Source organism: Notamacropus eugenii, chromosome 3 (assembly GCF_028372415.1).
Source record: "Notamacropus eugenii isolate mMacEug1 chromosome 3, mMacEug1.pri_v2, whole genome shotgun sequence".
Taxonomy (NCBI): Eukaryota; Metazoa; Chordata; class Mammalia; order Diprotodontia; family Macropodidae; genus Notamacropus; species Notamacropus eugenii.
The window spans coordinates 41350060-41372336 of NC_092874.1; the positions used below are offsets into that span (position 1 = coordinate 41350060).

Genomic DNA, 22277 nt, shown 5'->3' on the forward strand with positions numbered 1-22277 from the left:
CTCTAGCTCTGTCTGTCTCCTATCTACCTAACCATCCATCTGTCTATCTTATCTGTCTGTCTGTTATCTATCCATCCATCCATCCGTCTATCTAAACCTAAGTTTCAGCTCTCTGTGTTAACCACCCCTGCTCTCTAGCCTTTTTTTAGATTCTTATTGTTCTTCTACTTTGACTCCATAAAATAGATGCTTCTTCAAGATGGACACTTAATTCTTTTTGACTCTGAATCTCCCAGTGCTCCACACACTTCCTGCACTGAATAAATGATTTTTGGTGGATTGATGTGTCTTCACTTCAGGTAAAAGGGCATTGATAATCTAGAGATTACCCAGAGAAGAGTGATTAGGCTTGTGAGGGACTCCTCTAGGATGATTGTTTGCCTTGGAGAAAAAAAGACATGGGGTCTAGAAAGGAACATGCTCACCGTCTGCAAGTATATAAAGCACTGTCAGATGGAAGGAGGATTAGTCTTTCATCCCCTAGCTTCCACCTACCTTCCCAGACCTCATACACCTTGCACTCTCCTCATCCATACTCTGCTAGCCAGTGACACTGGCATCCTTGGTGTTCCTCATCTCAAGATGGTAATGTGATACCATCTTGTGACTCCAGGTATTTTCACCAACTGTTCCCTATATCTGGAATTCTCTCCCTCCTCATCTAACTCCAGGCTTCCTTGGGGTCTTAGCTAAAGTCTTACCTTCTCCTAGTTCTCTTTAATCTTAGTGCCTTCCTTTGCAGACTACCCCCAGTTTATCCTGTATATATCTTGATTTTGCAGAGTCTTTTGCATATTGCCTTCCCTGTTAGGTTGTGAGCTCCTTGAGAGCAGGGACTGATTTTTGCCTTTCTTTCTATTTCCCAGGACTTAGCACAGTGCCTGGAAAATAGTAGATGCTTGATAAATGCTTGTTGACTTGACTTGTGCTTGGTCTCAGAAAACAGAAGCTCAGGAATAATGGGTGAAGGTTTAGCAGAACTAGATTTGAACTTTATATCTTGAGAAATTTTCCAACAATTATGGCTATCCAAAAGTGGAATAGGGAGAAGTAGTGAGTTCCTGCCCATGCCTCCTTCCTCCCTACCCCTAGCTAGAATGATCACATTTGGACATGCTGCTCTAGAAAGGTTTCTTAAATATAATTTGGACTAGACAGCTTTGGAGGTTTTAGAATTTTTTGATTTTTAATTTTATTTTATGGTAGATGATATCTCAGTATGAGTAGGCTAAGTAAAGTTTGTCAACAATGACTTGTGCCTTCACAGTGGTTAAAGAGATATCATCAAGGACACATGTAACCAGAAGGAGAGAGTGCTAATCCTGTAGCAAGAGTGAGGGGTGACAGATGGACAGCCTGAATGTTGCATTGGTCCCCATGACTTTTTAGAAGAATGGAAAGAGGGCTATGTGGAGTAGATTTTTCTCTATGGAAGTACAAGGTCTAAAATTACAAAGGATGAGAAGGTGGATATAGTCCTTTACTGGTGGAGATAGTCCTGACAGAGGTTTAATCATGGAACCATTGAAATCTTGAAATAAGAATGCTCCTGAAGGCAACAGATTGGATTTGTCACTGTGGTTTGGTCTTTCAAGTCTGTTGCTATGAAGGCATTCAGTCAGTTGCTAACACTCCATAACATGCATTATATTTTGCTTATCAAAACCAGGTCTTCCAGCTCATTTTCATCTGTAAGGTTAAGGGATTGGAAGAAATGATATCTAAGGTACTTTCCAGCAAGGCTATACCATGCACTATTATGTTCCTCACTGTCCCTCCTTGTTAGGCACATCTCTGGAGTTCAGAAGGTGCTTGGCCAAATTGAACTGAATAGAATTTTTCTCTTTGTGCTCTGTCCTTGTTTAACTCTAACTTTCTTCTGTTTCTCACTTAACTTATCTGGTTCCACCTGGAGTTTGACATTTATTTTTCAGGGTGAAATAGAGTTCTTTCTCTTTGCCTTTCATGCTGTTTTTAGCTGCCTCCTTCCTGGTTGACGTGGACTTACCTGGCTTTATCTTCACTTTTTCTCTCCTACAATTGCTGTTGAGCTATGTGAATCTCATGAAGAGCAAGAACAGCAAATCCAGGATCTCCTCCTGCCCTCAGCAAATTCAGGCCTACTTTGGGCTTGAGACATGATCCAATTCAGGCATAGGATGCCTAAGTGGCCTGGCTCCTTGTCTTCCTTCTCCACGGATTTGCTTAAATCATGACAATTCCCTGTGCTAGTTCTCTCATCATATAATGGAGAGAATAATCTTGACTTAGCTAGAAGGGAGTGGTGGTGTTGGGGAAAGGTGGTTGACTCTTAAGTCAGTTACTCTCTCTACACTTAACTGCCTTTGCAACCTCAGCTAAAGGACTCCCTCTGCCTCTGTTTCCATATCTGTAAAATAAAGGGTTGAATTAGATACCCTCTGAAGTCCCTTCTAACTGTAGATCTGTGATCTACCTGTTACCCAGATGTTATGGGAAATAGGCAATAGAGACCCAGCCCTTGTGCCTGCATATTGTCTTGGACAGTTCTAAAGTAACATGTAAGCAAGGGCATGATGGTGTGGGAAGGGCTTCCTAAGTAAGAGCCAAAGTCATTATTTGTATTGGTGAATGCATTTTGAAATTCAGCTATCCATTGGCCTATTTGTTGGGGTTCAAAAGGAAAACAGGTGGATACTTTCCAAATGGTCTATGGTTTGATTCACGTGGAAGGAAGGACTATGGCACCATTTATAGGCATCTAGGAATTAAAGTAACTGTGAGTCAATACTGCTTGCTTAGATATTTACTTATCAAAAAAATAACAGGAGGGAACAGACCTAGAGATATTCAGACACTTATCCAGGGTCACAGAGCTAGTTAGGGTCTGAAATAGGATTTGAATTTAGGTCTTACTGATTCCAAATTCAGAACTTTATTCACTGGAACCTAGCTGCCCTAATGAGATTATTTTTTAATATATATATATCATTATTATATTACAAAACATAATGAGATTATGTATTATTATAAGATGCTTGAGAAATGTCAGTCTGATGATGATGATGAAAATGATGATGATGACAATGATGATTCCCATGTGACCTGGTCAGGGAAGAGGAGAGAGAAAATCCATTTAAAAGGGGAAAAGGTCACTTTTAAACTTGGGACCATAAAGCCAATGCTTAGTCATTCTCTAAGCCAGTTTCTGTATTTGATGTGAATATTTTCCTACTGAAGCGTCATAAGCCTTAATTAATTTTTTTTCTTCCTTAGATAAACATAACCCATTGAACTGTTGCTGAATATAATGCCCTCCAAACCTTTTTATAGCTCTTGATGATTTTGTTTCATTCTCCATTTAACATTCTATTATTTAGCATTGCCTTAATTTTCTTACCCAAGATACATTTCTTTTTCAGATTCTTAAGTGAAATTCAGTACACATTGCAGTCCCAAAGGGCTCATGTCCTATTAGTCTGCCAGCCCCAGACCTCATTTAGTGCTCTGGCATTAGAGTAGCACTGCTGACTGTCTAGCAGAGACTTGTAGAATCCTGTGACTGTGAGACCTTGAGATGACAGTTCCTCCTCTGGCTTCAAGTAAATCTATGTTGTTCAGTGGTAATCATGATTCATATTTCTCTCAAATTTTATTATTTATACAGCACTTTCTCACAATAGCTTGTGAGGTAGGAGACAGATGTTGGTATTTTTAATGACTCTATGACATGGTAGCCCAAAAGGTGACTGCTAGCCTTGATTGCACAAAGAGGGTGCATCCAGGGTGGTGGGCAGAGGCCCCAGTCAGATTCCATCTGGCATACTTGGTTTAGTTCTGGCTGTCACATCAGCATAGCTACACAAACTGGAGTGTGTTGAGAAGATGGTGTCCAGAATGGGGAATGGACTGGAGACCAAGTTATATAAGAATCAGTTGAGGTCACTGGGATATTTGACCTGGGGCAGATGGATAAAATTTAAGAGAGAGAACATGATAGCAGTCTTGAAATATTCTTATGTGAAAGGAAGATATTTCATTTTTCTGTCTGTGTTCATCCTTTGTTCTTGAAGAGGACCATGACATCAGAGAAATGATGACATGATTTTCACTTGACTTTGTTTTGAGTGAGGGAAGGCTATGCAGGTCACCAGGCTCACTTCCTCCTCCTGAGCCATCTGGGTTCAGTGACCAGATATTCATCAGGATGACTGGAGATGGTCCAGGAAGCTTTCATTTTTCTAGTCTCTGGAGGAATAACTGCTTCTTCTCTCTACAGATTAAGTTTCTTTATCTGTAAAATGACAGGGTTAGACTAAGCCTATAAGGTCTCTTTCCCAATCTAAATCTGTGGTTCTTTGATTATAGTTGTTATTATGCCTGATTTTCAACTATTTTTTTAAAAGAATCATTGACCCTACAACCGTTGTACTGGTCCTCCAGATTCTACATTAACTCCACGCAGTGTTGCTTAGATGAGGAGTCACTGCTTTCTCATTTGGATCCCCATATCACCAGGGTAAGGGTGGAATGGAAGTAGGAATGCATCAGTATTCAACAAAGAAAGCAAAAGAAGATGTAGAGAAAGAATGGCATCGTACATTAAATATTCTTGGGATACACAGCTTTATTTCCTTTAAGTGATCTCTGATTTCATAAAGTCCTGAGTTAGTCTGTCTGGTTACATTATGATCTTCAGGGAATAAAATGCCCTTGTCTCTTCAGTATTCAATGGCCCACATTTTCTGGGAGAGTTTCCTTGGATCTAAGTGGAATTGTCTTTCCTTGTCATAGAACTCTATTGTAGAGTACATAGGATTAAGCACTGGAAGGGACTTCAGAGGTTATTTTGTCTAGCTCCCACCTTCTGTAAATGAGGGATCTGAGACTAGACAAGGTTAGGCAAATTATCAAAGGTCACAGGGCTAAGAAGTTACAGAACCATGATTCAAACTCAGGTCTGCTGACTCCAAATCCATTCTTCTTTGTCTTATACCTTATCACTTCCTTTTGTAGACTTTAGAGTTGGAATTCACCTGAGATCAACTAGTTCAGGAGTCACCCTGAGATTTGTGAATAAATTTCAGGGAGTCTGTGAACTTGGATGAAGAAAGAAGTTACATTTTTATTTTTACCGGCTTCTAACCAAAATGTAACATTTCCTTTACTTGTGATTGTAGGCAGCAAACCACAGTTGATTTGGGCTTCCTCAGATTGCCAAAACGAGGGGGAAGGAATTTATGACACAAAAAGGGTTAAGAACCCTTGACTCAGCTTCCTGAAGACACTGAGACTCAAAGAGTTTATGTTGGTAGCAAGTAGCAGCCTTTCAGCAAGTCATCTTCCTTCTCAGTGGCCAACTTATTCCAGTGGAAAAAAATAGATGAAACTTATCACAGTGGTTAAGAGAGGTCCATGCTTGCTGCAGAGCAGCTCATTTTTATGGAAGCAGCAATCAATTCATGCTGAAAATGCAAACAGGGAAGCCAGGCTCTGGGCTGCTGCCTCTTGAGATATACTGAATTGTAGCCTCACTCAGTTCCAATTCTGGGAGCTTACTTCTTGCCAGAGAAGCCATGGTGCCCAGAGACTTGGCTGCTGCTGAGCATCTCATTATGAGACTGGCTGTTGTGGTGGTGGCTACTTAGTACCCATAGCTAGTGGAGAGGATTGTATTTCACCCTGATGGCACCTAATGTGATCCTTGCCCAGACACAGAGGTGATGGGCACTGAAAGCTATACCTGGAGGGGACCTTGGAATTTCTCTAATCCAACTCCCTCATTTTACTGATGGAAACACTGAGGCCCAGGGAGCATAAAGCAAGACTTGAATGAGGGTCATGCTGGTGGCAGAGGCAGCACTGAACTCATCCACTGACTCTGGGGCTGTTGCTTTTTCCACTCTCCTTGCTTGGCTTCATTTGTGTATAACTGCAGGACTGTATAAAAGATGTGAGCTGTGATTACAAAAGATAATGAAGCATCCTACTCACCTCCTGACAGAATAATGGTGAATTCAAAATGCAGAGTGAGACCTCCATTTTTGAACATGGTCCATGTGGGGATGTGTTTTATTTGAATATTCATATTTGTTACCAAGATTTTCTTTTTCAATGAGGGGAGGTGGGAGGGAGAGAAACATTAATGTTTTTTAATCGAAAAAGGGTAAAATAAATTAAATTGCACATTCCAAAAATAAAAGATGAGAACCACCCAAGAGCTTATTAAACTGACTTTATGCAAATTGCCTGACTTAGCTTTGGTCTCCAGAATAGTCACCTTGTACGGTGAGGAAAAGTCACTTTCATTTAGCCACCATTGATTTCTATTCCATTGGTGTTTGGGCAAGTAGCCCCTCTCTGCTGAGTGAGCTTGGCTGGGCATTTATCCTTGACTCTCCTTGTGGTTAAGTGACTATACAATTATAATTGAGACAACTTAGAAAGCTGTACATGCTTCTCTGAGTCTCTTATCTGGTCAGTAAGTGACATTTATAGAATACTCACTGTATGCAAAGTGCTATCTTAGGCACAGTGGGGAGATGAGAAATGATTGGGTGACTCGACTCTTGGAAGAGTAACTTCAATTATTTCAGAGAAAAGAGAAGAGAAGCCACAAGATCTCCAAAAATAAAAGGACAATTAAAAGTCAATTGAGTTGACTCAGCTAGCAAGTCACAAGATCATAGAACTGGAAGCGACCTCATTGACTAACCAAATTCAGCCTCCATCAGAGTGAGAATCCTCTCATCTGCATAGAATCATAGAAGAATAAGAGGATCACCAACAGATATTGACTGAAGGTCTGCTGGGTACAAGTCACTACACTGAACAGAGTGACTGGGGATAGAAAGAGGCTAAGAGAAGATTTTGGCCCATGTTTTACATGAGTTTATAGCTGCATAAGGGGGCAAGACACATGAAAATATAATGAGTGATAGAAAGTAGCCCATGCAGCAGATAAGTGGTAAGACTGATAAGGAGGGATGGATGTTCAGGGGAAGGAGAGATCACTGTAGACTGGTTCATTTGGAGAAATGTTATGGACTTGAGCTAGAGCTTGCTAACTGACTGAGACTAAGGTCACCAGTGGTGGTGAGGCATTCTAGGCCAAGAACTTGATGGGAGGAAAGGCCAAATATTAATGTAATGTCAGGAACAATGCATTTACTTTGACTAGAATGGAGCATTCATATAGGGGAATTGGGGGGATAGGTTAAAGTTGGTAGGAGGTTGGGATCTGATTGTGGTGAGCCTTGAATGCCTTTAGTACCCTGGTAGAAGGGGTAATTACTGATGAGTTGGCATTCAAAATGAAGGGATGTAGCATGTCATGTGAAAAGCACACTGGACTAGAAGTCAGGAGACTATGCTTCAAATACCAGCTACGCCATTTAACTGGGTTCTTTTGAGTCAAGTGCTTAACCTCATAGGGGTGTTGGACTAGGTCCCTTCCAGTTCTTAAAATCTATAAATATTGTCTTTGATGATAGACATTCTGGTGAAGGAAAACCAGTGTCAAGAACCATTCTCTCAGTCTTTTAAAAATTATCTTATTTATAGACTTTTTGTTTTAACTTGGCTTATTTTTTATTATTTATTTGACATTGGTTCTAGGGTTTTACATTGATGTATTATCAATTTCCCTTAAAGAAATTCTGACTTAGATAATTATATACCTAGAAGGCCATATTGTAATAGTACTTTTCCTCCAAGTGGAAGGAGTAAGGTCTTTCGAGTAAAGTCTATTAAATGTTGAAACCTGGGCATTTGACATAAAGACCTTTAGCTTTTGGGATGGGAAACAGTGTCAGCTCTGCCTGAGCAGTGAGGTACCTGACTACTTCTACTATCATGCCTCCTCTTTTTCTAGGAGAAATGAATATTTACTTTGTTTCTTAACCTGGGACATATGAAATTTAAAAAAAAAATTGATAACTACTTCGATAAATTGGTTTTCTTTGTAATCTTCTGTATTTTATTTTCTGCCTTTAAAAACATTTTTCTGAGAAGGGATCCATGGGCTTCACCAAGCTGCAAAAGGGGCCCATGACAGAAGGAATGTAAAAGAATCCCAGTTCTAATAGCCTTGTGGCTCTCTCTTACATTCTTGTAATAAGATCATAGGTTTAAAACTATGATTATCTTGTTTTATTATAATTATCTTGTCCAGCACTTCTTCAGCTTTGGGGTGAGACCCCATATGGGGTTGTGCCCCTCAGTTTAAGAAATGCTGAAGAGATTGGGAGTGGAAAAAACTTAAGACGCCCTGGAGTCCACTCCCTTTGTTTTGCCAGTGTTCTGAGGCCCAGAAAAGTTTGAAATGATTTAGTTAAGGTCACTTAGTTCATAAATGGCAGAACCAGGATTTGAATGCAGGTCCTGTGACTTCAGCTGCCATTTTTTTCATTATGCCATGCTTTGTTATATTCTCCTTTATAACTTATTTAAGTAACTTCCTCCACCCACCCCCACTTCTATCTGGAGGGCACACATGGATTGTCTGATCCAATGCCTGCATTTCACAGATCAGGCCACTGAAGACCAGAGAAGTTAATTCCAGAGGATCCTAGATTTGGAATGATCTGCCCCAGGCCATTTAATTAGAAAGGAACTGAGCCACATTTAAACCAATCCCATGTTGCCTTGTAGGTTATAAGCTTAATGCGGCCAGAGAACTATCTGTACATCTCCTTCAGCACCTAGTACAGAGCCCTGGACATAGTGGGTTTTAAATAAATGGTGGTCAGGTTGAATTGAATTATAGCTAAATGTCCTCACAGTGAACCTGACAAAGAAACATTCTGTACAACTATGTGATTCCCACTCTTTGTTATGTCGCCCATTGATGAAATGCTTTGTGTAGACCTGAGTGCACCAAGTTGTACTGTTGTATCAAAGGAACAGTTCTCTCCAGGTGCTTTATGTGATACACCTATTGTAGATGAAGACCCAGATGATGTGGTGTTTGTATACTGACTGTAGGGCTGGGGCCAGACTCTTTAGGCTTACTCTCTAGTAGCAGCTACACCTCAAACCTTCACCCCTTTCCAATGCAAATAACTCCTCACAAAAACGAAACTGTATACACCAATCCAGTTCAACAAACAGAGATAAAGTACCTATTGTGTGTTAGCACTGTGGTAGATGCTAGGGATACAGAAAGAACCATGAAAACTCTCTCTACCCTCAAGAGGTTTACCTTTTACTAAAGATTCCTAAATTCCAGGTCAGCTGAAAATCATGGTGGTAGCATGTGCATGACTTCTTCCTCTCTGCCCTGTGATAAGGAATTGTCCTTACTTCACCTCTCAGGCCTATAAACTGGAAATATGATTGCTACATATGTAAAGTAACCATGTTGAACATCCTCTACTATAACCATGGAGGAGCCCACACGTTCATGTCCACTCTCGTTCTGTTCTTCTCTGTCTCACTCTTGTTTTGTTGTTTCCCCCTGCCATGTTTACTCCTGTCAATACCATCATCCTTTGTGAGATCGTGGGGGAAATGTGAAGATAATTAGTTCCCTGAATGTCTTGTTGCTGTGGGATACAAAGAGATTTCCATAGCTGTGTATTAGTTATGAGTCACAGAGAAAGAAGCAGATGGTGTGAAGGGTGAAGTGCAGAGTTGTGGGGATATCCAAAAATCAAAAACAAATAGAAGCTTGAAAGCCACTGAGAGTAAAGGTAGGCAGCAAAGCTCAGAAAGAGGCTGGGGAATATTTGGACATATACCAGAGTGTTCAACAGAATCAGGTTCAGGAGGAAGAAGCTATGACTCAGGAATGTAAATTGAGTGCTTTGATTGTGTGATATGAGTGATTGTGCAGTGAGGAGGGAGGAGGAGGCAGAGGCAGCAAGAGTGATTAAACCATTATGTTGTAGTAGAAATAGCATTGAGCTGGTGATGTGGAATCTTGAATTCTTGGACAAATAGAGACTCTCTAGTTTAGTTTCCTGACATGTAAAGGGGGGTATATCTCCAAGACAGAGGTCCTTTGGTGTCATGGACTCTTTTTGGCAGCCTGCTGAAATCTATGGAGTCCTTCTCAGAAGAATGTTTGTTGCCTACTTTCATAAATGAATAAATGCTAAATTTCAGTTAGAGGGTAGAGAAAAGAAATATGTCATTTTTTCCCATCAAAGTTCATGGACCCCCTGAAATCTTTTTAAGGAACACAGTTTAAGAACCTTAATCTAAGATGTTTTCCAGTTTTAAAGTTCCATGAGTCTCAGTGAGGAAGTGACAAGGAAGGCAGATGCTTGGAGTGGTTTCCTATTGTACAGGTAATAATATATCACTCTTGGGTCAAAGAATTCATCACCAATGGACCAGCCCGCAGAAGATGTGCCTCTCTGTGCAGAACTTTACTCCCAAAGGATAAGCCTTCAAGACACATTCTGATGCCAGAACTAGTCTACTCAAAGTCTGTCCAGAAAGCTGGAAACTTCTGCCAGCATAGCCTTCAAGAACTCAAGGTCACCCTCCTTCCTATGAGGATGAGGCATTGAGGCATTGAGGTAGGACTTTGTGGAGGGCCCCTAGGGCTGAATGTGCTTGTAAGGTAAGGAATTCTTAATCTGGGCCCATGAACTTCCAAAAATAATTTTGGTTTTGTTAGCTCCATTTCAGTGTATTTGATTTCCTTTGTAATCTTATGTGTTTCATTTTCTGCATTTAAGGACAGTTTGAGTAGGGGTCCATAGACTTCAAGAGATAGTACAAAGGGCCGTGATCCAAAAAAGGTTAAGAATTCCTGTTCTGGAAGAAGTGAAAATGCACCATAAGAAAACAAAAAGGGGGGAAAGCTGATGGACAAGGCCAGTCATACACAAAAGAAAAAACTGTGTAATTTTCAGGGCATTGTAGGATTCTCAGTCTGACAGAAGGGGGATGATATCAAAGGCATGGAAAATTTTGGAGTTTTTGGAATTTGTAAAATTTTTGATCTCATTACTACCAAAAAATGGCAGCTGACGGTGTCTCAACAACTACTGACCCATATACCTACTTTCCCCATTTTTATGAAAATTTATAGATATAATCTGTACGATTCTACTTGGATGAAAGTATCCTTGATGAAGTTATGAGAAGGTAACAAACAACTTTTGCAGTGATATTCCACTATAGACGATATCTTTACTGTAGCTGAAAGACATAGAGAATATGAGAACCCACTCTGTTTATTGTTGACCACAAGAAAGCAGAGGATTGGTGGGAGAGAGAGGGATGGCACATGTTGGCTCCAGCTGTATTGAAGCTACCAGGTTCCTGTCACCTATTTCTCCTTTTGAAGCTGTCAAGATTCCTGTTTTATGTCTGGGGTCATTCAAAAATAGTGTTTGTGGAGCTGTTTAAGGTATGTGTGCAGAGTACTATGCATATGTTAAATCCTTTGATTCTCATGAAAACCCTGGAAGTTAGATGCTGTCATCATCCCCATTTTACAGATGAGGAATCTGCAGTTGAGAGAGATTATGTGACTTGCCAAGAATAAGACAGTAGGTGTTTAAGGCAGAGTTTGAACTCAGGTCTTCCTGACTCTGAATCCTGCATTCTATCTGCTGAGATGCCTAGCTGTCTCTCCATAGAGACAACTGCCCAACTTTAGAATGGGCTCTAGTTACCTTACTTTATTTGGTGGGCTCCTTGCAATGGAAAGGGGCCCCCTTCACCAAGCAGTTTGGGGAAATTTGTCCAATGGCAGAATTGTGGCTCACTCACTTTGTGTTTGGGTAGGTAGCAGCTGTGGTGGCTAATTGTGTGTATTTCAGGCTTGCTTATCCCCTCCCTCTCCTTACCTGATTTTGGAGCTACTTCTTATCCTTGCTGTCTTTTGGAACCTGGGAGGGGAAGGGGGGACAAGAATGTTGGGCCTGAGGTGCCCAAAATTGAGTTACAACTTCCTCTCCACTTCTAAATAAGGGGAAAAAACAGGTTACAACATACACTCCTGGGCATGTTCCTAATTACCATCTGGGGTAATTCGGTTATGCTTTTCTCACCATGATGCACCAAGCTTTAGGGAGGTCCTGAAGATCCCCGCAGAGCAAATTGGAGCTGTGAGCCTATGACCAGTTGCGTGGTCCCAGCTTTGTTGCTACCAGAATTTTTAATTGGGGCTTAATAGTTTAAGTGGATAATCAACTGAGACATGAATGCAACCTAGCAGGAAGTAATTAGGAATTTGAGATTATATGTTCAACTAGAAAATGTTTTAAATGGATCTCTTTCTATTCAGTCAGAATAATTGTGTTAAATAAATGAAATGATTCATACTACCAAGAATGAACTACTAGGAATCTCTTCAAAAACTGCACATTAGTTTGTTGCTTGGAATTTAAACAGAAATGACATTCATGCATTCATTTTATTCTGTAAACCTTAAGCACCTGCTGTGTACAAAATATGGTGCCTGAATTCCAGGTGATAGGAAGTTTAAATGAGACAAGCCTCCTGGTCTTGTTCTAGCATGCATGTGTTTATTATGTGGTTTTCTGCCTTAGAATAGATACTTCTTCACCTTTTTGCATCCTGGACCCTGATGGTAGTGATTGGTGAAACCTCTGGACCCCTTTTTAGAAAGATTTTTTAACACATGACCTAAAATACATCAAGAAAGCAAATGTTATTGAAATAATGATGTAAATTTTTCCCCATTCTGGTTCACAGAACATCCCCCTTCCAGGATAAGAATCACATAATATAAACGAGAAGTGCTATGAGACAGAGAGATGGGGGAGAGGAGAGGAAAGAGACAGAGAAGGAGAGAAGGCAGAAAGAGGGATAGATGCAGAGATATAGAGAGGGAAACAAAGAGGGGAAGAGGGAAAGAGAGAAAGAGAGGAGAGAGAGAGGAAAACACACTGAGAGTATCATAAACTGGAGTGATTGCCTTTTATATAATATCATTTCTTATTCTTGTCCCCTAGGTTAGAACATTGCAGGAGGTAACTTGAAGAGTGGTTAGGTAAGAAAATATATCCCTAAAGCTTGTCTTCGCCTGGTACCTTGTCCAAGTTGTTTAATAAAAGTTTTTGTAAATATATGGTGGTCTCATCATGAATGAGGTGTCTTTCTAGGAGTGCAGAGGAGGAGGATTTCGAGTCTTGTGTTTGTCTTCCCAGCCAGGTTTCTGCTTGCAGACTGGATGGAGGAGAGCAAGCCCTCCTGTGCTCACCTCCTGGGTACTGACCCAGGGCTGGATTGCAAAGCACTAGTGTTGACCTAGCACCAAACTTGTTAGCTGAGTCACTCTAGAGTGACCACTGTGGTGGGGGCGATGCCATCAGGATCTGGGGTTTGATTTCTCCTTCTCTCCTAAAGACATGTTTCAGCTTGTCTGAGTCTTGGTGCCCTGTTTTAGGAAGGACACTGATTGACAGTCTGGCTCATGTCCAGGGTAGCCAGAATTCAATTAAATTCAACAAACGTTCATTAAGCACCTTCTGTGTGTTTGGCATTGAGGATGCAAAGAAAAAACAAAACAGTGCCTGTCCTAAAAGACCTTCTACATTCTCTTAGGGGAAACAATATGTACACAGATATGAAAATACAGAATATACACAAAGTAATACAAAGAAATTTTGGAGTTGGGCGGGGGGAATGACTATAAACTGGGATGGTGGTCAGAAAAGCCCTTCTGTAGCAGCTGGCACTTGAACTGGGTCTTGAAAGAGGGTCCCAAGAACTGAGGAAGGAAAACATTCTAGGCATTAGAGATGGACAATGCAAAAGCAGGGAGATGGGAGATTAAATGTTCTCTATAAGGAGCAGTAGGCAGGGCAGTAGAGTAGGAATCAAATCATACCAGTATGGTTTGTGGATGATTAACTTAAAGAGCAGACTACTTGGCAGTGGTTAGGGGTGGGTGGGTGGAATGATGACTGGCTTTGGGCATTGGAAGGGTACATGGAAGAGAGATTTAATTTGCTTTACTTGGTCCCAGAGAGCTGAGAAACAGATTTTTGCTTGATATAAGAAATAATTTCCTGACAGTTAAAGTAGTCTAGATTTGGAATGGACTCTCTTGGGATGTAGTGGGTTTTTCTTTCCTCCTTCCTTCCCTCTATCTCTCTCTCTTCCATCTATCTCTGATACTTTTTCCATCTCTGTCTCCTCATCTCCCTCAGGCTAGAAATGCCGTGGCCATTTGTGGGTCCTATCTCAATACTCATTATCATAGAAGCTTTAACCTGCTTGGCTTTTTCTAGGCTGAGTCTTCTTAGGCAGCCAGATAGCCCTCCACTCCTGAGGGAGCCAGACAGTGTAGACACTGTCAGTGGCTATACCACAGCTTGGCATGTCCATACAAAAGCAAATCACCAGCCAGCCTCATCCTCATCCAGTAGTTCCTAGCTTCACATGAACAGGTGGATAATTTGTTTGGGATTTTGCAGAAGGAATTTCTGTTTGTGTTTGCTTTGGGATAGTTTTGAGATGCTGGGATTCTGCTTGGCCAATCTTGCCCCCTTCAGGGTTGGTTGTGAAAAACAGAGCTCAGGGCTTTGTGTTGAGCTGCCTTGGGTTCTTCGATGAGTCAGGACTGGATCCAGGAGTAGACCCCTAGTTACTCTGTCTTCAGCCAAGACTTCAAGGCTGCAGCACCTAGAAAGTACCTGTGAGACACTCCCTGCCTGCTGCTCCTGCTCCCTTGTGTTCCTTCCTGCATCACAGTAGCAGGGCCAGCTGGTAATGGACATCCAGCAACTGCTTGGTGATGAGTGATGAATGGATGAGCACACACCATATGTCCAGGGCCTTTGAAATAGCTAATTTACATAACTTGGGAAGTAGGAGCAAAGCCAGTGCTCTGAATCTCACATCTTTTGTTTTCTTGTGCTATTTGTTAAATGTATCCATTGGGTAGTGTCAGCTTAGGGACCTTAAGGTTGGAGGGAGGACCGTGATATGTGCAAGCCAGACTCAGAATCTCTGGCTCAGAAAGGGACCTCATACAACATCTTATCAAACTTAGCTGAATACAATTCTCAGCTACAAAAGAACTCCATAGGGTTTAGAAGTTGGAAGGAACTGTTTCTGATTGTTTAGTCTAATATCCTCTTATTTGATTGATAATGAAAATAATAATGATAATTATTATTAGCTAACATTAATATGACTTATAAAGTGCTTTACAATTATTTTCTTATTTGATTCTCATTACACCCCTGGGAGGTAGGTGCTATTATTATCCCCATTTTACAGTTGATAAAACAGAAATAGAGGTTTAGTGACTTGCCAAGAGTAACACAGAAAGTAGATGTCTGAGGCTGGATTTGAATTCAAATACAGTACTCTGTTCAATGTGTTTGAACATTCAAACCATGTTCCTGATAAGATCCTCTAACCTCTGTTTAAGGATAGTCCAGTATTTGTGAACTCTGCCTTATGTATAAGGCAGCCCCTTCCATTTGTGGAAAGCTGTAGACGTTCATTCCTTATAGGAGCTTTGATTCTGCATCTTCACAACTTCTACCCATTGTTCCTAAGTCAAATGTTGGTATGATATAGTATTATTGTTATAAGATAACTTTTAACCAGTAATAAACATCTCATCATTTTCTAGAAAAACCTAGGAATCTAGGGTCCATGCATCTAAGAGCTTTCTAAGTTGAATTTTTAATCACTCCAGTAAAGGAGACATGAAGGCTTGGCAGAGAGATTGCTGGACTAGCCAGGTTAAGTCTATTTTTTACTTTTCCATTTTCTAGCTCTAAACGGAAGGTGGAAATCAGCTTTGGAAAAGGAAGAAGTCACTTTCTTGACCTTCCCTTTTGTATTTGTATCTCACAGAGATTAGCACAGTGCCCAACACTTAGTAAGTGCTTAATAAATGCTCATTCATTCACTCATTCATTTCTCCTCTGCCATAAGACACACACTTACCTTTTTGTGAGGACTGATTAAAAAAACAACTCAAAAAATATTGAGTCATCTGAAAGAAAAGAATTATATAAGTATAATGCTTGGGTTTATATGCATGAATATAAATATATTCATAAATGAATACTTATAGACTATAACTATATACACATATGAAAAGATATATATACATATAAGTTGAATAGTTTTAATTTACATTCATTTGGGCTAAATCTCCCCTCCCATTCCTCTGCAGTAAACTGATTTTCCTTTTTTAGAGGACAGTCCAAAGACAATGATATGTATATGGTATGCCAATATATGTAGAAGGTAAGCCAAATTTCTAATTCTTACATTTTTTTTTCAGGATAGATCTGAGCTTTCTCCAGGGTCTTCTGAGGGATAGAGAAGTACTTAGAATGCTCTATGTTTTTATCTGTTTTAGCAATGGGAGTCATGAGATGATTTTAAAGTTATGGAATCATAGACTTTTAGAGCTGGGAGAACCAGCACCAAAAGTCTTGAAGCTTCAATTTGGGTTTTCTTTTTTTTCAATCAAATAAAATCATGGATAACATGTTTTCTAATGTGTCCTGCAGCTTCCCTGTGTGTGCCTAATCCAATATAGCCAGGATTTGTGGAGCACTTTCTGTATATAAAGGACTGGACTTGGTACTGGGGGGGGGGGGGGGGCACAGAAAGCAGTCTTTGCCCTCAGGGAGCTGATATTCTACAAGAAGAGTACAACTTCTGAACAGATGGACACATGACTAGGGCAGTCAGGAAGATGGTTCAGGGGCTGAGCCTCAAAGGAGGTGAAGGGAGAGTTACTTTGTAGTCTTTGGGGACAGACAGATTCTCACTCAAATTCCTGACAATATACAATCCCCCAAAGGCATCAAGTAAAACAAGAATAGATAAGAAGGATTTTCCTTCTTAGCATGTGCAGCCTTACACTTTAGGAGTTTTATGTTTCTATGAGTTAACCAATAAGCACTATTTAGCACCTACTGTTTTGCAGATATTATATTAGGTGCTAGAAATACAAAGTCAAAAATGAAAGTCTCTGTCCTCAAGGAGCTTATAGTGTATTGGAAGAAAACAACAAACTTGTGTAAAAAGATATGAAATAAATATGAGACTTTTGGGGGGGAGGGGAGGCACTAGCAACTGGAGATATGAGAAAGACTGAATGAAGAACGTGGCCCCAGAGTTAACCTTTTTTTGTCAAGAGAATTTGCTGTTGTTGTTCCAATTGTTTTTTCAGTTGTTTCATGACCCCATTTGGGATTTTCATCGTAGACACTGGAGTGGTTTGTCATTTCCTTCCTCAACTCATTTTGCAGATGAGGAAACTGAGGCAAACAAAGCCCAGGCTCATAAAACTAACAAGTATTTGTAATGTTAATGGGATTTAAGACCTTGGCTGCCCATATATAGCTGTCACGTGAAGCCCATTAAGGGAAGCTTGCTTAGGGGAGGCTTGCTCGTAGGAAGGCTTTTCTTTTGCTAATTTCTAATTAGGCACAGAGTCTGGAGGGTTATGATGCCTTCCAGCACTGAGCAGTGCTCTGGGTTGGTTTTTTGCTTTGGGGGTTTGCTTATGAGAAGGACCTTGTGATTTCCTCCTCCAGACTCTGAGAAGCTGTCTGCTCAGGCACCTGGACTGCTCAGACGTAAAGGCTCTCGATCCAGCGGCATGTGTGAAGTGTATGGCAATATTGCCTTGATTCAGGCAGTAGAGCCCTATCTGTTGATCTTTATTTTTCTGCTTATATTTTCTCTGAAGTTCAGGGTGCTGACTTTTCCTCTGAACTAGTGAGTGTAATTTTAAAAGCATGTGGACTCCTTAAACAACTACCTTTTCTAGTAAAGCAGACCCAAGAACCTGAGCTAGCTAGTCATCCTGGGTGTGCCAGGGTGCTTGCTGTTACAGTTTCTGAGCCCAAATTTGAACCCATAAAGATGAGTCTTCCCGATTCTGGGTCTGGCACTCTATCCACTCCACCACCTCGCTACCCATAAGAGAGAGGGGATACTTAATAAATTAGTTTGTAAAACTTTCTCTAGGTTTGTCCTTTATTGTTTATTTTTAATTCTCATTTTGTTGCTAACTCAAGTTGCTTCCATTTACATAGTTACAGTGATTACACAATCTTGTTTTTCTTTTGGTTCTACTTTGTTTTCTCTTCATCACTTAATTCTACCTGTATTCATTCAGCTTAACCCTCTTGCCACCCTCTGAAACATCCTGTTCCCTTGAAGAATTATCAGGAAGAAATTTCCTGTTTTAGACTTCCTGAGATCTTGAGGATGAAATTATTTGTCAGGTTAGAGAAAATAGAGACAGCCCCTTGGGACTTATTTATGCCCTCAGCTAGTTGCAGAGTCAGAGCATACCCCAGGCACATACTAGATAGGCTTTTATTTTCTGCTTCACCAATGTCCTTCCTCCATATAAAATCCAACCTCCTAAATAATGGATTCAGAGATCTCTCTCATACTTCTTTTCCTCCCCACAAAAACCAGCTGACTTTTCTTCTCTAGTTAGCCATCAAACCTATCCCTTGCCTCTCAGCACTGCCAGTTGCTTCCTTTAGAAATGTTTCCCCCCCATGGTTTAGTCCCATAGGTTTGGGGAAGAGCATAGTACACAGGTATGTAGTTCCTACTACCTACAGTAGGTAGTTCCTAGTACAGGGATCTTGATTACAACCCAGTCAGGGAATGCTACCATATATAAATATTAAGTGTAGGGTAATATATTGGGCCCACTTACAGCAAACTCCTCAAGATACTCAACCAAATCCATTGTCCATCAGTATCCTTTTCCATTTTTAATGAAAAAGCTAGGCTTTTCCTCTTCTCTGTCCATTGCTGGAAATATTTTTTCTCCTGCTCCATATTTTATTTTAGCTCTGTAAATGACTGAGCTCTACAAAGATTTAGGGGATATAGCTTGTCAGAATCATAAAAAGATATGATACATCAACGGTCTACTGTATCTTGACAGTTCAGGGCTACCTTTTCCAAAATTATATGTTATCCTGGATTCTTCATCACCTCATCTCTATCTCTACTTTATCACCTTCAGATAGAACTAACTTCTAAAAGATAACTTCCCTTGCTTCTGTTTCCTGCTCTGTTATCTCAAAAAATATTGCCCAATAATGCTATTGTTTTTGATTATTTTTACTTTTATAGTGCATGGAAAAAAGAAATGAAGATAAGAAAAATGTTATGTAAGTTGGGTATGGTGGTACATGTTTGTAGTACCTGCTACGAGGGAGTCTGGTGCTAGCGTCTTAACTTAAATCCAGGAATTCTGAGCTACAGTAAGCTAAAAAGTCAATTGAGTATTCTCATTAAGTCTGTCACCATTGTGGTGAAGCCCTGGCTTGGGTGGGGGAGCCACTGGGATGCCTAAGGAGGGAAGAACTGGTCTAGACTAGAAACAAAGCAGCTGCCTCCGTGACATGTGACATTGAACAATGGCATGGCACTTATGCAAGGCCATAGAACTTTCAGTATCTGTGAAACAGGGAGACCCAGACTCAAAGAAAAGAAAAGAGGAAAGATGGGAAAAGAAGGGGAGAAAAAAGGAAAGGTTATACTAGGACCAGCAAAAGGGAAGGAGATCAGTATTTCTCAGTATCCTTGCTTTGATTCCCCCACATCAAACTTATCTTTCTTCCAGAGGTTTCTAATGTTTATAAAAAAAAGTTTTGTTTTATAAGACACTTCCCTCCCAACAGTCCTGTTAGGTATTGTACAAGTAGCATTATTCCCATTTTACAGAAAAATAAACAGGCTCAGAGAGCACTATATAAGTGTGCTATTATTATTTTTTAAAAATTAGTAGATGATTCAAGTACATTGGGTAGGACTATGAAGGTTTCAGGAACCCTTAGAATATAGGATAAAAAAAAAATTTAGAACCACTGATGTAGATCAGCGTACCAGTATCACGCATTAACCAGAGTACTTTAACTAATGTGCTGCAACACTTTAAGAATTTAACCTTTTTTTTAAAAAAAGTATTCATTAGACTTTGCAGCCCACAAATTTCCTATTTTTTTTAAATTGCCATTATCCGTTGTTTTATTAGCATCTATTTGAGCATGAGCACTACTTAAAGCCAAAAGAGAACTAAGCATGCTTATGAGGACCATCTCACACCATGTCAAAGGAAAAGTTCTCTGAAGAAAATATGCTAGTTCAGTGTTAAAAAGAAATGCTTCCTAGTTTGGATGCATTAAGAAAGGCAACACCTCTGGCAAATATTCCTATTCTCCCCTCTCCTTCCCTGACCCTAAATCCAGATATAGGTACTTATTGACTGGGTGACCCTGGGTAAGTCAATTAACCTCTCTTTGCCTCAGTTTACTCAACTGTAAAATGGGGATAATAATAGCACTGTGGTTGGCATACAGTAGGTGTTATATAAATGCATATTCCCTTTCCTTTCCCCTTTCCCTTTATGCCTCTTGGCCTCAGTTTATTCACCTGCAAATTCGGTAGGTTGCTCTAGATGATTTCTAAGCTTCTTTCCAGCTCTGCAAGTCTATGACTAGGCATATATTTAAGTGTTTTCCTTTAAGGTGATTCATTTGGACATAGATTTCTGCCTCTCCTAAAAACCATGGTTGGAATTTTTGGTAATTTCAGATTAAAGCTGAGGTTGCTGATTTGTTTTGTCTCCTAGCCAATGACTAAGGAGCCGATAAGACAGTGAGAGTATGAACCAGGTCTCTCTTCTGCTCTCCTCCCTATTATCAGTTCTGCTGCAATCCTATTCATTGCACAGTCAGAAAACAGAAGATGAGAAGGAATTTATTTTAGACAAATATATTAGTTGTGAGCAGCCTTGGGGAAGGCTTGACTCAGGAAGAGGTTGAAATTCTTGGCTAAGACAACATTTAAAGATTTCCGTGAAGTTAGTCACAGATTTCCATTTCTCATCCTTATTACTATGTGAGTTGGTTGTGGGATTAAAACAAGTTAGCAGATAAACTGATGAAAAAATGCAAGTGTTGCTAAAGGTTTGATCCTTATGAGCATTCTCTGCTGATACTAGATGTGTTTATGGGCAAGGGCACCCAGGGTTTATGGATAAGTTTCATTGCATTGTATCCCAGGAAATTCTTTTGCTTTGAGCTAATTGTATTCTCTGACTGACTGTTGAACAGTTGGGATTTGTGAATGATAATTCGAGTGTGGCACCACAGAGTACCTTGAACCTGGAATAGCCATTCTCTGGAGGACCAGTCCTATGGGTTGGGGGGAATGTTCCCAGACACTTGACTGTGAATTAGATTAGATGCCCTCTGAGATTCTTTTCAGCTCTTGATATGTGAGACTGCAGTCTTTTGAACTCTAGGCTCTGGGGGCACTCTAATTGTTTCCATATACTTGGAAACCTCAGACCTCACTTGGGTAAGGGAAACACAGGTGGTCAGAAATCTCTGAGAAAGAGGGAGGAACCTCAGAGAATGTCCTCTGTTGAGTGTCAGTCTTCAAGAGTGGGCAGGTCTCCTGAAAATTCACTTTTAATTACCTGGGTTTAATGGTACTGACTTAGACAAGTCAACCATCCTTTTTTAAAAAAAATACCAATTAATTTCTCTCTTCTTTTGCTTCCCCCCAATTACATGTAAAGATAATTTTTAGCATTAATTTTTACAGGATTTTGAGTTCCAAATTTTTCTTCCTCCTTTCTTCCTAAAATGGTAAGCGATTTGATATAGGTTACATATGTGTAATCATATAAAAATGTTTCCATATTAGTCACCGTTGTGAAAGAAGAAACAGACCAAAAGGAAAAAAATATATAAAAAAAAATAAAGTGAAAATAGTATGCTTCAATCTTCATTTAGAGTCCATCAGTTCTTTATTTGGATGTGAATAGCATTTTCCATCATGAGTCTTTTGTCATTTTCTTGAATTATTATATTGCTGAGAAGAGCTAAATCATTCATAGCTGATCATCACAGAATGTTGCTGTTACTGTGTACAATGTTTTCCTGGTTCTCCTCCTTTCACTTTGCATCAGTTCGTACAAGTCTTTCCAGCCAACCATTCATTTTTGAAGCCTCCTTTTCATGTTGTTTCATTTCAGATGTAGAGGGGCAGTACATACAGTTGCCTGATATATATTGTGAGAAAGGGTAATGAATGTATATGAATGTGATAGACTACAACTGTGTTGTAAGAAATAAGGATATAGATGATTTGAAAGAGACATGAAAGTACATGAATAAACTGATTCAGAGAAAAGTGAGAAGAATCAGGAAAACAATTTTTATATAATAACAGCAACAATGTTGTAAAGACAAACTTTGAAAGCTGCAGGAACTATGACCAAAACAATGGCCATCCATGATTCCATATGACAGGTGATGAAACATACTGTCCACCCCCTAGCAGAG

At 40.0% G+C, this 22277-nt stretch overlaps 1 protein-coding gene across 5 annotated transcripts in view; it reads left to right on the forward strand.

Moving 5' to 3' along the window:
• TMEM108 (transmembrane protein 108) overlaps positions 1-22277 on the forward strand; it is a 363670-nt gene that overhangs the window by 25308 nt on the left and 316085 nt on the right. The window contains exon 1 of one of the 5 annotated variants that reach the window (XM_072651346.1): positions 10461-10549. The exons of 3 other annotated variants lie outside the window; for them this stretch is intronic. The gene's annotated coding sequence lies outside the window, so the exon portion shown is untranslated. Of the gene's footprint in view, positions 1-10460; positions 10550-12915; positions 12956-22277 lie in introns of those variants that run through there. One more of the 5 variants, XM_072651347.1, reaches the window with a different exon arrangement.